Below are 6,239 nucleotides of genomic sequence, written 5' to 3' on the forward strand. Positions count from 1 at the left end.
TTAGAGGTCCCGGGTTTGGGAGGTGCTGTCGGAGAAGCCTTGGCGAGTTGCTGTAGTGCATCCTGTGGATGGTACACACTGCAGCCACAGTGCGCCGGTGGTGAAGGGAGTGCATGTTTCGGGCGATGGATTGTGACAATCAAGCGGGCTGCTTTGTCCTGGATGGTGTCGAGCTTCTTGAGTGTTGTTGGAGCTGCATTCATCCAAGCAAGTTGAGAGTATTCCATCACACGGTGTGCGGATACACAGTGTGAACTGAGAGTTTGTACGTGTGGGAGTTTAAAAGTTAATCTCTTGTGGGAGTTTAAGGGTTAATCTCTTTAAAATCTAGTACATATTGCTTTCAACTGTTTAAGTTCAATTGCTATAAAATGTTTAAGTTCAATTTTAAAGTTTAATTTTTTTAATTTCTGTCAGGCTTCAGCAGAGAGAGCTGCTGCAGCAAGTTAATTGGTCAGCGAGATTAAACTGGTACTTTAAAGTGGGGCAGGACTGACTCATCTGAGTCTCAAACTGTAGAAATACAGGGGCCTGTCAGTGCGAACAGCACGGTGTGCGGATACACAGTTTGAACTGAGAGTTTGGTTCGTGTGGGAGTTAGGTGAAGTGGAGGAAGGAGGTGCTGCTTTGCCTTGGTTTTACAAACTTTTTCCCCAGAGCGGCAGTGAACCAGAGAGTAGAAGACTGAAATTGGGGAATAAAAGCAGCAGCAGACCTGCAACAAGAGACAACTACTGTGCGACGTCACAGGTGAGGCAGGAGAGTCCAAGAGGTGAGCACAGTATAAAGGAGAGACATAGAGCGGGAGGAGAGTCTGAGAGTCTAAGGCAAGTCATGGCAGCAGTGCTCGCACCCGTGATATTCCCCTCCTGCTCTATGTGGGAATTCATGGACACTACCAGTGTCCCTGGCGACCATGTTTGCAGGAAGTGTGTTGATCTGCAGCTGCTGGCGAACCGTCTTTCGGAGCTGGAGCTGCGGGTGGATTCACTGTGGAGCATCCGCGATGCTGAGGCTATCGTGGATAGCACGTTCAGTGAGGTGGTCACACCGCAGGTAAAGATTACGCAGGCAGAAAGGAAATGGGTTACTGCCAGGCAGAGTAAAAGGACTAGACAGGTAAAGCAGGAGTCTCCTGTGGCCATCTCCCTCTCAAACAGGTATTCTGCTTTAGATACTGTTGGGGGAGATGGCTTATCAGGTGAATGCAGCAAGAGCCAGGTTCGGGGCACCACGGGTGGCTCTGCTGCACAGGAGGGGAGGAAGAAGAGTGGCAGGGCTATAGTGATCGGGGATTCGATTGTAAGGGGAAGAGATAGGCGTTTCTGCGGGGGCAAACGTGACTCCAGGATGGTATGTTGCCTCCCTGGTGCTCGGGTCAAGGATGTCATCGAGCGGCTGCAGGGCATTCTGGAGGGGGAGGTTGAACAGCCAGTAGTCGTGGTCCATATTGGTACCAACGACATAGGTAAAAAAAGGGATGAGGTCCTGCAAGGCGAATTTCAGGAGTTAGGAGATAAATTAAAAAGCAGGACTTCAAAGGTAGTGATCTCAGGACTACTACCGGTGCCACGTGCTAATGAGTACAGGAACAGGAGAATAGACAGGATGAATGCGTGGCTGCAGGGATGGTGTAGGAGGGAGGGATTTCGATTCCTGGGACATTGGGACCGGTTCTGGGGAAGGTGGGACCTGTACAAGCGTGACGGGTTACACCCGAGCAGGACCGGGACCAATGTCCTCGCGGGGGTGTTTGCTGGTGCTGTTGGGGAAGGTTTAAACTAGAGTGGCAGGGGGATGGGAACCTGAGCGGGGAGTCAGGAGGGAATAAAGTTGAGAGCAGCTGGAGATGGGAAGACACAGGGGAAATCTACAATACAAATAGTACAAACAGTTGATCAAGAACAAGTGAGGGGAAAAAGCGTAGAGCAGCGGAAATAAAGTGTACTTTAGGCACGACAGATAAAATAAAAACTGGAAGGCATAAGGCGATTAACCCAGCATCAAAGCTGTGCAGGGGGTTGGGAACCTGAGCAGGGAAAGAGAGGAAAGCGTGTCAGGAAGGGACAGAAGGTATGGGGTAAAAGGTAAAGTGTTAAAAAAGGTAAAAGCAGGAACTAAGTGTCACAAAACATATATGAAATGTCTTTATCTGAATGCACGTAGCATTCGTAAAAAATGGACGAGTTAACGGCACAAATATCTACGTATGGGTATGATCTTGTGACCATTACAGAAACATGGCTGCAGGGTGACAACGACTGGGTATTAAATATGCCAGGGTATTTAACAATCGGGACAGACAGGAAGGAAGGGGAGGTGGGGTGGCCATGTTAATAAACGAAGGAATCACTGTAATACAGAGAAATGATATTGGGACAAAAGATCAGGATAATGAAACAGTTTGGTTCGAGATAAGGAATAATAATGTGAAAAAAAACACTAGTGGGCGTAGTATATAGGCCTCCTAACAGTTGCAACTCTGCTGGAAGAAGTATTAATCAGGAAATAGTCGGGGCATGTAATAAGGGAACAGCTATAATTATGGGGGATTTTAAATATCATATTAACTGGACAAATCAAATTGGTCAGGGCAGCCTTGAGGAAGAGTTTATTGAGTGTATTAGGGATGGATTTCTTGAGCAGTGTGCAACTGATCCTACAAGGGGGCAAGCAACCTTGGACCTGGTCCTGTGTAATCAGCCAGGATTAATTAATAATGTCCTAGTTAAGGATCCTCTTTCAATGAGTGACCATAACATGGTTACATTCCATATCTAATTAGAGGGTGAGAAGGTTGGTTCTCAAACAAGCGTACTGAGCTTGAATAAAGGAGAATATGATGGTATGAGAGCGGAATTAATCAAAGTGGACTGGGAAAATCGATTAAAGGGTAAGACGGTCGATGAGCAGATGTTCATTCAAGGAGTTATTCCACAACTTTCAAAAAAAAAATATTCCACTGATGAAGAAAGGGTGTAAAAGAAATGACAGCCATCCTTGGCTCAGGAAAGAAATTAAGGACAGTATCCGACTAAAAACAAGGGCATATAAGGTAGCCAAACTTAGTGGGAGGATAGAAGATTGGGAAGTCTTCAAAAGACAGCAAAAAGTAACTGAAGTTTGATTAAGAAAGGGAAGATTGATAATGAAAATAAATTAGCAAAAAATAAAAAAAACAGATAACAAGAGTTTCCATAGTTATATAAAAAGAAAAAGGGTGGCGAAGGCAAACGGAGGCCCCTTAGAGGATGAGACCGGGAAATTAATGGTGGGAAACATGGAGATGGCAAAAATGCTGAACAAATATTTTGTTTCAGTCTTTACGGTAGAGGAGACTAAGAATATCCCAAAACTGGACAAACAGGGGACTCTCGGGGGGGAGGAGCTAAATACGATTAAAATCACTCAGGAGATGGTACTCAGTAAAATAGTGGGACTCAAGGCGGATAAATCCCCTGGACCTGATGGCTTACATCCGAGGATCTTGAGGGAAGTGGCAGTAGGGATTGTGGATGCTTCGGTAATAATTTTCCAAAATTCTCTGGACTCGGCAAAGGTCCCGGCAGATTGGAGAACTGCTAATGTAACACCCTTATTCAAAAAGGGTAGTTGGCAGAAGGCTGGAAATTATAGACCAGTTAGCCTAACATCTGTGGTGGGTAAAATTTTGGAGTCTATTATTAAGGAGACAGTAGCGGAACATTTGGAGAAACATAATTTAATAGAACAAAGTCAGCATGGCTTTACGAAGGGGAAGTCATGTCTGACAAATTTGCTTGAGTTCTTTGAGGACAGAACGTACAGGGTGAATAAAGGGGAACCAGTGGACGTAGTGTATTTAGACTTCCAGAAGCCATTCGACAAGGTGCCACATAAAAGATTATTGCTCAAGATAAAGAATCAATGGATTGGGGGTAATATTCTGGCATGGGTGGAGGATTGGTTATCTAACAGGAAGCAGAGAGTTGGGATAAATGGTTCATTCTCGGACTGGCAACCAGTAGCCAGTGGTGTTTAGCAAGGGTCGGTGCTGGGTCCCCAACTATTTACAATCTATATTAACGATTTGGAGGAGGGGACGGAGTGTAACGTATCAAAGTTTGCAGATGATACAAAGATGGGAGGGAAAGTGGAGAGTGAGGCGGACATAATAAACCTACAGGGGAATATGGACAGGCTGGGTGAGTGGGCGGAGATTTGGCAGATGCAATACAATATTGGAAAATGTGAGGTTATGCACTTTGGCAGGAAAAATCAGAGAGCAAGTTATTATCTTCATGGCGAGAAACTGGAAAATACTGCAGTGCAAAGAGATCTGGGGGTCCTCGTGCAAGAAGATCAAAAAGTTAGTATGCAGGTGGAGCAGGTGTTCAAGAAGGCCAACGGAATGTTGGCTTTTATTGCTAGGGGGATAGAATATAAAAACAGGGAGGTATTACTGCAGTTATATAGGGTATTGGTGAGACCGCACCTGGAACACTGCATACAGTTTTGGTGTCCATACTTAAGAAAAGACATACTTGCTCTCGAGGCAGTACAAAGAAGGTTCACTCGGTTAATCCCGGGAATGAGGGGGTGGACATATGAGGAGAGGTTGAGTAGATTGGGACTCTACTCATTGGAGTTCAGAAGAATGAGAGGCGATCTTATTGAAACATATAAGATTGTGAAGGGGCTTGATCGGGTGGATGCGGTAAGGATGTTCCCAAGAATGGGTGAAACTAGAACTAGGGGGCAGAATCTTACAATAAGGGGCTGCTCTTTCAAAACTGAGATGAGGAGAAACTTCTTCACTCAGAGGGTAGTAGGTCTGTGGAATTTGCTGCCCCAGGAAGCTGTGGAAGCTACATCATTAAAAAGAAAATAAAACAGAAATCGACAGTCTCCTAGAAGTAAAGGGAATTAGGGCTTACGGGGAGCGGGCAGGAAATTGGACATGAATTTAGATTTGAGATTAGGGTCAGATCAGCCATGATCTTATTGAATGGCGGAGCAGGCTCGAAGGGCCGATTGGCCTACTCCTGCTCCTACTTCTTATGTTATTGTGTTCACACTCCTGACTTTTGCCTTGTAGACGGTGGAAAGGCTTTGAGGAGTCGGGAGGTGAGTCACTCGCCGCAGAATACCCAACCTCTGACCTGCTCTTGTGGCCACAGTATTGATGTGCCTGGTCCAGTTAAGTTTCTTGTGAACGGTGACCCCCAGGATATTGATGGTGGGAGATTCGGCGATGGTAATGCCGTTGAACGTCAAGGGGAGGTGTTAAGACTCTCCAGTTGTAGATGGTCATTACCTGCACTTGTCTGGAGCGTTTGTTACTTGCCACTTATGAGCCCAAGCCTGGATGTTGTCCAGGTCTTGCTGAATGTGGGCACGGACTGCTTCATTATCTGAAGTATTGTGAATGGAACTGAACATTGTGCAATCATCAGCGAACATCCCCATTTCTGACCTGATGATGGAGGGAAGCTCATTGACGGAGCAGGTGAAGATGTTTGGGCCAAGGACACTGAGGAGATGTGGAAATTACAGAGCCGAAGTCATGTCAATATTCAAGATGAAATTGTACATGTGTGTGAATAAAAATGGGCAAAATGGATTTTGAGAAAGGGCGGGGAAAGTGATTGGAACTATTTTCTCGAGTGGAAGGAAAACGTCGACAAAGGCTGCTTGGGCCAAATGGTCTGTTATAACATTCATATATTTTGATGGTTAATTGATATTTTCAAAAATATATGTTAACAGAGATGTCTAATGTCACATTGACAAGTCAATTTCCTACTGTTTCCATTACTCGTCACTTATCAGGAGACAGGGCCCCGTTCTATTGGGCCAGGAGGCAATGTGGAGCGGTGGCTGATGGGGAGACCAGAGCCTGCAACATTCACACCAAGAATACAGAATAATTACAAATAACCACGATTGTAACACGCTTCATTGTATCTCCACTAAAGAAAACGTGATCTATTAATTAAACTGGCGCGTCTTATTCCAGTACCAAGACTGTAAGACAGCTAACGCTGACGCCACATGTTCTACTCCACTGCTGAATCTCAATCATGACTGTTCGCTTTCAATCTTGAGCGCAAAGTGCGCTGTTTTAGTTGGAAACGATTCTGTTCACCCGAGGAAAGACAGCAAACTCATGGCATAAAATAGAAGAAAGGTTTTCCGATCCCTGTTCATTTCACAACAAAGAAAGACGGCCACTCTAAAATGGAACACGGACTGTAATT

The sequence above is a fragment of the Heptranchias perlo genome, unplaced genomic scaffold (genome assembly GCF_035084215.1).
Source record: "Heptranchias perlo isolate sHepPer1 unplaced genomic scaffold, sHepPer1.hap1 HAP1_SCAFFOLD_49, whole genome shotgun sequence".
In the NCBI taxonomy this organism is placed as follows: Eukaryota; Metazoa; Chordata; class Chondrichthyes; order Hexanchiformes; family Hexanchidae; genus Heptranchias; species Heptranchias perlo.